The sequence below is a fragment of the Ascidiella aspersa genome, chromosome 3 (genome assembly GCF_963924565.1).
Source record: "Ascidiella aspersa chromosome 3, kaAscAspe10.2, whole genome shotgun sequence".
NCBI classification, from domain to species: Eukaryota; Metazoa; Chordata; class Ascidiacea; order Phlebobranchia; family Ascidiidae; genus Ascidiella; species Ascidiella aspersa.
In genome coordinates this window covers 1,585,002-1,597,222 of record NC_139449.1, presented here as the reverse complement: position 1 = coordinate 1,597,222, position 12,221 = coordinate 1,585,002, and the positions used below count along the sequence as shown (strand labels likewise).

The 12,221-nt window shown below is 37.9% G+C and overlaps 1 non-coding gene across 1 annotated transcript; it reads left to right on the top strand.

Annotated features, from left to right (window-relative positions):
* Positions 1-692: 692 nt before the first annotated feature.
* On the top strand, positions 693-766 carry Trnat-ggu (transfer RNA threonine (anticodon GGU)). Its single transcript has one exon. It is a non-coding gene; the product is annotated as a tRNA-Thr (tRNA).
* The last annotated feature ends 11,455 nt before the right edge of the window (positions 767-12,221 follow it).

Genomic DNA, 12,221 nt, shown 5'->3' with positions numbered 1-12,221 from the left:
AGTGTAATAGCAAATGGTGAAAGATTTTTAAACCATGTAATGCGGGTGGATCAATTATGACACTAATATGAGTGGATTGCAAAAAATCCACCTTAATTTCGGACTCGGACTCGGGAGTCGGACTCGGGTTGTTTTTAACCGACTCCGCAGCCCTGGTCAGCGGGACATTGTTTAATTGAGAGTTGCCTAAACTTATTTCGCTCTGAAGTTTACCAGAGTTGTAAACAAGACACTTTGAAATAAGTCCAAGTTCAGTCTTATTGAATAAATAACAAGTAAAGTCCCAGTCCAAGTCAAGTCATAATTAGGCAAGTCAACTTCAAGGCACGTCTTTGTCATATCGTACGATTATGAGCAATAACTGAACTAAACAATAAGAAAAACTTAACATACAGCAAGAAAATTGATTTATGTGCGAAAATTTGGTTAAATAGCCCAATTTTATATAAAAAAAATACAAAACTACACACTTCATTTCAACCCAAGTCATTTCGTCTAAATGACTTAAGTCAAGTCAAGCCATTTCAAAACACTGACTTAAGTGCTCTTAAGTCAAGTCATTGGTTAGATTAGAGCGACGGTCCCATATGGCCGGAGGTCGTGAGTTCGAACCTCATAACAAGCTATAGTTTTACGAACAGGATGCAGCAGGCAATGGTGCTATGGTTGTTTCTCGACTTTCTCTTCTCTGAGCCTGTGTAGCTCAGTTGGTAGAGCGACGGTCCCGGTATGACCGAGGTCGTGAGTTCGAACCTCACCACAGGATTGTTTTACGAACAGGATGCAGTAGGCAACAATGCTATTCTCGACTTGCTCCCCTCTGAGTCTTGTTAGCTCAGTTGGACCTAGTATGACTGAGGTTGTGAGTTCGAACATCGCCACAGGCTAGTTTTACGAACAGGATGCAGCAGGCAACGGTGTTATCGTTGCTTCTCGACTTGCTCCCCGCTGAGCTTGTGTAGCTCAGTTGGTAGAGGGACGGTGTTACGCCCTAACGCGAATTGTGTACTGGGGCCTGGCCGCTGATACAGTTGCCCGCCGGGTAGCAACCGCGCGAGTTCTTGTTGTTTGGCGAAGGTTTCTGGCCAGATATGCTACCTGTCATAACCACAACTAGAATACCAATCAAAAGTATATTATTACAATGTGCAGTAAAACGTTATCAAATAGCATTAATGAACGTATATTTGATTTAAAGTTATTGTGACAGCCACGGCCTATTGTCGCCACTCTCGGCTCAACACTGCGCCATAGACTGCGCGAAAATATCGCTGAGACACGACATAAAAAGCGAGAAAGTTACACGTTATATTTGGCTATGAAAGACTGGCCGGAACTTTTAAACATGGCTAAGCACTCTTTTAATATTACGGCTGGCCAAGGCCAATTTGCGGCAGTAAGGCGTGTTTATCACCGCTCACAAGACGGACTGTTTATAGATTTGAGAGATAAAAGGTTAAATGACAGGCTAGAACGAGGCGGGAAGACGCACAAAAACTCAGGAATTTTGTAATTAAATCGACGGATTGTTTTACCCGCACAATAACACAGAAACATTGCATCGTCAAAAATGGTATTATGTAACTGAAGAAAATGTTTGTCAAACGAAAGCTGAAACGCGTAATCTAAAACCTTATTTATTAATTCGTAATATAACTTAATGAACTCTAAGATTTGGCTTATGGCAATTAGTTAAATTAGGTGTTTAATGCGTTAGTGAACACGTAACAGACAGTCTCGGTATGACCAAGTTCGTGTTCGAACCTCACCACAGACAAACTTTACGAACAGGATGCAGCAGGCAACGGTGCTATGGTCGTTTCTCGACTTGCTCTCTTTGAGCCTGTGTAGCTCAGTTGTTCTGACGAATTAGCAGATTGTGTCGCCCAACCACCGCTAGATGTCGTCCAAGAGTTGCTTGCCACAGGCGCGCCATCTTATAAAGCTAGAGATGTCAACCGCGCAGCGTTTGTGGCCGCTTGCGCGGTTCAGCCAAGTAACCGCACAGCGGGCGCCCAAATTTTGCGGGCAGCGCAGCTTGTGACCAAGTTATTCAAGTGCGGTGCGGGCAGCGAACACAAACTTAATATTCTCACCATCTCCACTTGGCTCACCAAACGCAATGATCGCAAGATCATTTTGCAGTTTTAACATAGTTTAAATTCTTTCTTTTCAAGTCAGTATTATATTAAAAACCGTTTTCAACAAACAACATTCTGTGACAGCCGCACTGAGTTTGTTAGCTTTGCATTTCCCAACTTGTCAAATGACTTGACTTAAGTCTTTTGGATAAATGGCTTGACTTGACTTAAGTCTTTTTAGCAAATGACTTGTGTTGAAATGAAATGTTTTTTGTAAGGCCTTTTTCCATAAAATAGGGCTATTTATCCAAATGTTTACACACAAACAATTTTCTTGCTATATGTTGCGTTTTCCTTATTTTTTAGTTCAGTTATTGTTCATAATCGTACGAGTTTAAAAATTCCAATAGTTCAAAGTTTTATTTTTACGACAAGGACGTGACTTGAAGTTGACTTGCTCTAATTATGACTTGATTGGGTCTTGACTGGCTAGTTTTACGAACAGGATGCAGCGTGGATATTATTCATTCAAAATAACCTGACTTTGACTTGAGTTATTTCAAAATGACTTGTTTACAACACTTGCATAAAGTGTCAATAATGAGTGGCATATATCACCTCATTTGCATTCGTGCCTTGTGTTGTGAATGTTGGGAAATAATTAAACATGATACAATTTGAGCAAACTAGATACTTTAGGGTTGAGTGCATTACTTAAGCTCTAAGTTGTAAATAGCTCAACAACATCAAAATAACAACAATAATTTCTTGGGATTGTTTATATTTGTTGAGTACTAGGTTTGTTATCCACCCACCAACAAAACATCAACATGACTTTATATTTTGCCGCGTTGAGTGTTGAGATTGACTGTTGTAAATTAAAAAATTGCGTTAATCAAGAATTCGTGTCCAAGAAATCATTTAACAAATATGTAAAACACCTACGCATTAGTCAATACATATGTCCAGTGCTGTGGTCTTCATTCGTTGGCGTTTAAAGGAAAATATCAACGTCACGTTACATTTTACCGCGTTGGAAAGGTTATTCTGTACAAGCTGTTATAAATTTGAAAATTGCGTGCGTTGATTATTAGGCTAATAACTGTGATTTATTTCACACGAAATCTATTAACAAACATGTAAAACGCCTATGCATAAGTCAATGCGTATGTACAGTACAGTGCTGTGTATTTCCATTCGTTGGCATTTAGAGTCACTTCTCGGTAAAGTAAAGGCCTCATGATCCGACAGGTAGTGACGCAAATGCATCGCAGACGCCGAATATAGAAACGCTGAGCTGGTACAATGTACAGCCATGACTGTGCACACTACATTTTATTTACAACAATCGGTTCAATAAACAAAAATCACAATGCATCATATCTGTGCATTAAACGTTGTTTTTACTCCAATTAACATAAATAAGGTGCAAATATTTCCAACCTATTACAAATTAGAAAACAATACAGTTAGTAATGGAAAAAAATAAATGAATAGATAAATACCCAGTGAATGTATTTAGAAAAACAGTGCGACATTACTTTCAAATGGAACGTTTTTCATTGAGTAGTAAAATATAAAAAATGTATACATGACAAGCAACAGACTCAGAAGTTTTAACTGTACATCAAAAAAGCAAACAAACAAGAATCAGTAAAATAGAATAACACATTCACATTCGTGAGGAAACTCATTTAAAATTTTTTTTTTTAGTTTTTCATTTATATTTCGAATTATTGCTCGCAAAAATATCTATCGAAATTAAATCTAATAGTGGTTTTGTGAGAAAAATACCTAAAAAAATGGTTTGAAATTGTTTACAGGTTGTTTGAGTTTCAATATGTAATGTTTATCGTGGAGTTTTCGGTTAGATAATATGTTATAGCGAAATTTGCTTGAAATAAAATTATTTAAATCATTCTGATATTGTTTAGTTTGAGTTGAACTATTGTTTTGGTAAATTATCAAGGTTTAGATTGGAAACCCAAACAACGACCTACAGCCAATCACCAAACAAATAAAAGCAAATAACACAAGCAAAGAAAACGATGTTTAACCATAAAGTAAAGGTTATCAACGTGGAAATATGCAATTACAAAAACACACAATAAAAATAGAGAAATCAACCATTAGGATAAACACAGTAACGTGAGTTATTATGCATTAAAATCATAATTAGTTTTTTGATAAGTTTTGTCTGTTGATAATTTATTGTTTAAATATTAGGACCAAACAACACGATAAAACTGTCAAAAAAAGTGAAGTGTAAAAAAATAAAAAGCACAATTCGGCTATAAAATAAAGATGCGGAAAATGTAGCAATTAACAAAACATAGTGATATAGATTACCATGCATTAAAATTCGCTATTTGAATTAAAACCTTAAATATTGATTTTTTTTGTTGATTTTTTTTGTTTATACCTGTCGGCCTCTGAATGGCATAAAGTTGTGGAATCATATTTACTTAATAAAAAAATGTTCATTACAGAAATAATTGTCATTTCATTGTCGGTAATTTATAGGGAAAGTTATGTATTGGTAGACTGGGTTCTGGTGTTTTGTGCCGCGTTGGGACGATTCGGCCCCACAGGAATGGGGGGTTGTGGGCGGTTTTGACAGCACTTCAGTTTCTTTACGATCACGCTGTTTCGGATGCAATAGACGATGAAGATTGCAATTCCCTGCAGCCCGTTGATTGACGTGTGGATGTACGTCAGCACAAGTGACGTCACTGCATTTCCGAGACCTGTCGCAACAATAAGGCGGCTGCTTATACAGGATGTTGCGTTGTCGTTATGTGGATGGTTTTCCATAACACTATAAGCATCACTTATCACAAATAGGTATGTAAAATCACATTATATAAACATATAATATTATTCTATACAAACGTCTAAAAGTCATTTTGTACCTGTGAATAATCCAAGACCCCAGCTCGATCCGAGAACCAGCATGACGAAGGCGAAGGAAGAAATGAACTTCTTTGCATTTTCCATCTCTTCTCCTTGTCTCCGCTCCTCCCTTCCCCTGAATGGAAGCGCTGCATAAGCGGCGATGAGAGATGCCAAGAAGTTCACCAGCAGAACAATACCGAGTGGGGCAGTCACCGAGAGAATGTACACCAATGTACCGGGATCTAACCAGCATCTGGCGTATTTTAGTATTCCCTGTTGAAAAGAACTTTATAAGTTTAAAGGCAAAAAAATTGAACACCAGTATTTATTGATTCTGCAGTAATTTATCTATTTAAACCTACGCACACTTTAAAGTAATTATAAATGCTTATTCAGCTTTCTGCAATTTATTTTCTTGATTCCTTACCTGTTGATATTGGTGGCATTTTTCGTAGTGGGTGCTGGGCTTTATGTAGTCTCCCGAATACAGCAGACCGACGGCGAGCGCCGAGCCAACTATCAGGGCTGGTACGAACCATCCAAGCGCCAAGAACGCTCTGTTTCTCTTCTCGGGGTCTTGGGCGCGAAAGCTTGCTGGAAACTTGAAGGCCATTATCATCCGGATTCCATCGATCATGAACCAGTTGCCTAAATGATATAATGAAACGTATTTTGTGTTAGGGTGTTTTAGGTGTTTGCTTTTAGGTGTTTGCTTTTAGGTATTGATTAAAATGATAATATTTTCATGCTTTAGTCACATGACAAGTTACCTACCGAAAGATTTTTTTTTTAAAGAACGATATTATTTTGCTGTAGATTAGGCCGGAAAAGGATTTTCAAACAAGCATTAATTACCTGTAGCAAGAAGGAAGTAGTGAATGGTGGCCGTTAGAATGAGGCACATGGTGTCGTCGTTTACAGCGGCATCATGAACCAGATTGGCCACATGCAACAATGTAAGGGCGATGGCGACGTTAAGCTGGATGAGAGTACGGTCGCTGTTGATCTCGCGCTTGTGAATGCTCAGGAGTACGATGGTGGCGACGAGGAACGCGACCGAAATCGATTCGCAAACGTACGAGAAAATCTGTAAAAAACAAAATTGTAAAAGCATTTGGTAAAAAATACAGCCGTACATTAAAGGTTTTTATCGCCTACTTTATTCATATAGGTGTTTCACAAACAAGGAAAATAACTATCACACTTTTACCTTGACGTCCTGTGTTAAATCGACCATCTTTACGGAGAGAAGCACAGCAAACACGGTGTGGTGACCACATTCGCACAAGACCTGGCTCCCGTCCACTTTAGTGCGGCAACCAGCGGTGGAGTAGGCTCCAGATGACTGCTCGATGAAAACACATGTGAGTTGAACATTTTCCAGCGTGAGACCTGTCGATGAAGTGTTGGAGGTTTCTCTGGAAACCTTCTCACAAATCCTCTTGTCGCTCTCTTCGTCTTGCGCAACGTTCCTCGACAGAGAGATGGAACCTTTTAGTGTGGAGTTTGCTGTGACGTCGTAGCCCGAGACACCGGTGAAAACCATCGGAGAAAGATCCACGAAGTGAGTTGTCGGGTCCTTGAGACTGCTGGAAGCATTTTGTTGGAACCTGGATGTTGAAGTGTTGTAAACACTCACCTCAAATGCCAGCAAGACAAAATTGGAGCCGTTTTCAGCCGGGAACGTGGAATTGAAGGAAGTGGCGTTGGTCAGCTGGATCAAACCGGTTTCAGCTTGACCGCCGGTTGTATCCAAGGAGTTGATGAGAACCACGACTTTGCCGAAGGTTTTGTGAATGGAAATATTGCCAGCCTCGGCCGCCACATTTACGAGATCGCTTTCCAACGACAGCAACTTGCCCGAACTCACTGAACCGTTGATTAAACCGTCAACCACCTGCTCAATGTTGTCCTCAGTCGATGGCGGGACCGGATCTGGATATTCTGCAAATAAATTGTCTAATCAAACGTAATACTGTAAATAATACGCTTATAGAAGTAGATAATTTCTCTGCTAAAGAATTGGAAAAGGTCACCAGATAGCATAGGCGTAACCAGGGGGGCTGAGGTGGCCATGCCCCCCCCCAAAATTTATAAATATTTTACTCTTAATACTTTGTTTTTTAGCATTTGTGAGCAGTACCACAACAGTCGATCACAGGCACGCCACACCTTTAATTGTCATGCACTGTTACGTCACAAACGATGTAGTTAATATTACTTTGCTACACATTAATGTAGTTTTACTACTTAAAAGTCAGTTTGTGCTGTTTGAATGATTTTCTTGGAAATCAAGTAACACTCAATCATTTGCTGCTCAAAACGGTTTGCTAGCCTTTTTATTGTGATCGTTACGGCGGAAAAGCTAAACAAAAAGTCACGTCCCTTTTGGGGCATTATGACGTAACACGAACGGCTAGTCGTAAGCAAAACAACAAGTTAAGCGCATAAGGAAAGAATATTACATACACTCGTTAGATACTAATTTGTGGCAGAGGGGCTGGTCTAGAATCCACAAAGGATGCGGGTTTGGGTAGGTTCAAATAGTAATACTTGGCCCACCCTCACCCAAATATTGTACATTGCTTTGATAATAATCTCAACGCTGTGGTAGGATTCTAGGCAAGCGCCCAATACAGTTTTCATTAATGTTTGGTACATCTTATCACCTTCTTTTGTCCACTTTGCCTTGTATATAGCGTTGGCCAGCACAAACAAGCTTAACTTTCCTGCACTTATATTCTGTGTGCCAGGTAAACTGAAGCACTATACAGTTAAAGACGTACTTAATCGGCAAACCTAACTCAAGTAATTCTTTTTTTTCAATTTTAGGTTAATAAAAACGAACAAGCAGAAATAGATTGCTACCGCAAGGAGTAGCCTTAGCCTAAAAATTGGTTGTGCGTCAGAGGTTTACTGGAATATTACGTAATAATGTATATCAGTGCAGTTTGTACACTCAAGCTGGCTTGAATTTCGCGCCATGTAGTTACGACGCTGGAACGGATTACTTTTCAATCCGGATTGAACCCTAATCTAATCTGCCCGCGAAAGGTGCATATAAACGGGCTTAATGTTGTAATTTTCTATACCTAATTTCGTTATTTCCTATAGTCTGATCAGCTGACATCGCATTTACGTGTAATTGTTTATTCTAGTCGTAAGTTTAGTTGTCAGCGAACCACCACGAGCTGCTTGTTGTTGTCGTTTTACCTGCATCTGTATAGTCGATGTAGCACGCGGGACTTCGAGTATCTGAATAAAGAGTATTGTGGAATGTAAAGGAGTATATGCAAGCGTGAATTCCTGTATTTAGAGCACCATATTGATTCTCTTGATCGTGAAACCACGGAAGGCCAAGGTTGACCGATGACCCGTCAGGCCACTTCCACAAACTCCTGTTGTAAGTCTGGTTGCCACCTTCGTAGGTGAGCCCTGTTACAAACGGTATTGTTTAACGAAATCTCTAATAGATGAAGAGCATGTTATCCTGTTAAGTTTATTTTGATATTTGTCACGGCCGCTTTGCCTTGAATAAAAAAAGACCAATTGTTCTAAGGGCCAAAAAATACCGTGTATTTACACGCGGAACGCTAAAATTAACAAGAGCTTTCATATCCATTCAATTGTTACGTCATAATAGTAGGACCGCCCTGAACTAGGTGCATAGAAAATTTAAGATCGATAAGGAATAAAACACTTGCTATTGTCCGAAGAAAACTGAGCCAATGAAACATGGAAAGATAAGTAATTGTTTTGTATTTTGCGTCACACTCAAGCCGCACAAAAATGTAAAAAAGTGTTCGACTTCCTTGCGGTAAATAAGCATTTTGTGGTTTCTATTGCCAGGCAGTATTGCGTCATAAGAAGGACTTTAGTTTTGACGTCATAATTGTATAGTTGTTTACCATCAGTTGTTGCAGGTATTTTTCGACTTTTAGAACGGTGCTTTTTACAACTTTGCTTTATCAGCTTAACTAACTTCGATAACTTTTTGGTGGGGCATGAATATAATGTTTTGTGCAGATTGATTAGAAAACGGTAAAGACGACTCACCTGTCCATAAGCAGGTGCTACTCAAACAACCGGCGAACTCCAGTTCTTGTGATATTTCTATCTTTAACAGCTCAGCTCGTGGATCAACTCCTTTGCAGTAAGCTTTAGCTTCCGGCTCTATTAATTGTATTAACTTCCACCAATAAATCTTTTTTATCGGAGCGGGAACACCTGCAATATAAGACCGACTTTTGTTTAATAACCTTTCAATATCTCCCCCCGTTAGCTATATATATTCTCATTAAACGCATTTTTAATAAATACTTCAATACAGACTATTAAGCGAGGTTAATGAACCTAAAATAAGATAATTACTAGCCTTTATTTGTTTATTCCAACTAACAATTAAACATTACATTTGGAAAGCGTAACCATTCGGAAATAAAATCTTGTTTTTTTGCGGTTTCATGTAACGGTGCTTTTAATATTTGTAGGCCTATCACAATTGCTGTACACGTTCTTGAATGTAGTTTATAAGGTAACATTATTTTAGCGTACCCCTTACACTAGTGTACCATTGAATGTTGCCAGGTGCGCCGTGACCAAAGGAAAACTACTCGGCATATATTTTTATCATTTATATGTATTTCTCTTTCGGGTTAGCTTGTCAAACCCACATTACTTTTTAAGAAATGCAACTAACATTTTGAAATGTGTATTTGTCATATGCGAGTCAAACATATATAGGGTTCGTTGACAACGGGGATATATATTAAATAAAACATTAACGAACCTCTCTCTGATAATTTGTTGTGAAGTTCATCGTTGGAGAAAAGCTGAAGGCAATCTTGGACGAACCCGGTTTGATTTTCTGATTCTAGTTCTGTTACAATTAAAATAGTAATTAAATATAAGGTGGGGTTTTATCATAATGAAGTCCAATATTTTATGTTCAAATCTTTTAAAATAAGAAAATCTCAAACAAACTAACAACTTACGGTCGTACTGGCATGTTGTCTTGTTGCGGAATTCGTTCACAGTCGATGTAAACTCCGCTTTCTTGCTCTCATTACTTAACAAAGAAGCCGAACACCTGATGTATTCATCGCACAACCATCCACCACATGCCACTGTAAAGACATATATAAGTTGTATATTTAATATAGACTACTTATTAACCTCTGAATAAAGTTATCTCACCTGCATTAACAGTGTAGCTCCCGTAACAAAGAAACAGCGACAAACAGAATACCAGTTTCCAAACAGGCTGCATCTTTACGAATACACCTTATCTTTATTCACCAACTAGACTCTAATCATACCCCGCATTTAAATTTAACTACAACTGTTTTGGATACAAAATAGTTAAAAAGAACACCAATGTCGGCAAAAACAACTTTTTAGTAGTTTGGAAAGGATTAAAGCGGCACTCAAGTCATTTTCGAGAACTTTAAACCTAAATCATGACTTTTTAACGTAAGAAAACATATGGTTTGTTAATGCCTATTTTTCTCGGAAAAACCATACATAACCATAACTAATGTCAGTTCTGCTTTCCTAATTGCTGCGCCTCCATTGCAATAACAGATCTAAATACAAAAAATATGTTTCTGGACGTCTTATGTGCGTTCACACAGGAACAAGAGGCTATAATTTATCGAGAAAAAATCGACGATGTAAATCGCTATCCTACGTCACTGGATGTACCTGGTAAAACAATAAGCAATGCGTTCACCCAGAGGTTCTTAAACTGGGTCCAAGGGCCGCTTTGGGGTCCGTTTGCTAGTTTTAGGGGGGGTCAATGAAAACCTAACTAAAAAATTAGTGGATAATTTAAAACGTGTTGCATTTTTTTAACAAACAAAAATAGTTTAATTGACAAAAATACGCCCTGACCTTCTTGAATGTATTTAGACTTAATTTTAGTGTCGCATTTACGCATGAGTTTCACCGAAAACAGCAAGTGTACTCGTTTATGACGTCATCTCTAAAACTTTAATGCTGACCATGGTCCACGCGAAAAAAAAGGGTGTACGCGATAAAAAAATTGAGAACCCCGCATTAAGCGATTGGTGTCGGGTGAATTCGAGGGTATTTTTCAAGCCGTGACCCCTTAAAAAAAATTACCCCAGTTATCAGTCAAACCCCAAGTTTATTCTGTATTTTTACCAGGACTTTTACCAACACCGGTGTTTGGATAACTGAATATTGATTATATAAATGCTTCTTGATTTTTCAGATATTTTAACTATGGGCTGCTTGCTTTTTAATACGTCACGAAACTTAGATTTTATACGAGCTACAATTCAATAATTACTCTCCGCATTTATTGACACAGATTTTTAGGTTGAAAGCAACTCATATTGTATCCGAACCGGAACTTTATAAACCGGCTTTAAAAATTTATTTTATCTAACCGGAGCTGATTCCGAAAAAATCCTTCAACCCAAACCGAACCTGAATCAAAAAAGTTAAACGGTTCGACTCCCCGAAATATGCCACGAAAATATCAACGCTGCTAACTTCAGTGCTGGGTTGCCTAATTAGGGCGTTATGACAAGAAAAATGGCATAGTAAAATATTCTATATTTTTAATCGGAAAAATTTAAGTTGCGACAGAGTTCAATTGGAAAAGTGCTGTGCTCCTAACAAAGCGTTATGCTAACCACGATATTTAGGAAGTAGTTCAACGTATTTTACTGTTTCAACTGGAATACTAATTTGTAAGATTAATTTTTGTTTTGTAATCGTCCTCTCGTAGAACTGAGATTACTTTTAGTTGTTTTTTCCTTTTCTTTCGCAAATGTTTTGACAAAAAATGGCGATGATATACTATATTAAATTTCACACTTGTGTTCCCGAAAAAATAAAACGCTTCCATTTTAGTTAAACATCATGCGTGGATGGATAATGCGTTTTTACTTTAATAAATACTGGTATATCGAGAATATATTGCTTAAAAATATTCAATAGTTTTTTTTTTCGAGAATATATTGCACAAAGTATAAAACGTTGTAGACAATCAATCTTATTTGTCATTTTCAACTTAAAAATACGAACCTCGTAAAAATACCGTTATCCCTGGTTGCTTGACGTAATGAGAACATGATAACATTTACATTCTCAAGATTTTTTTGTTTCGATTTTTAAGCCAAAAGTTGTTTTGACGTTGTGTTTATTTAGTATGTCTACCTGAGCTTGTTATTTAGTGAGATTCATTTTTTTAATTTGTAACAACACCATGAGATT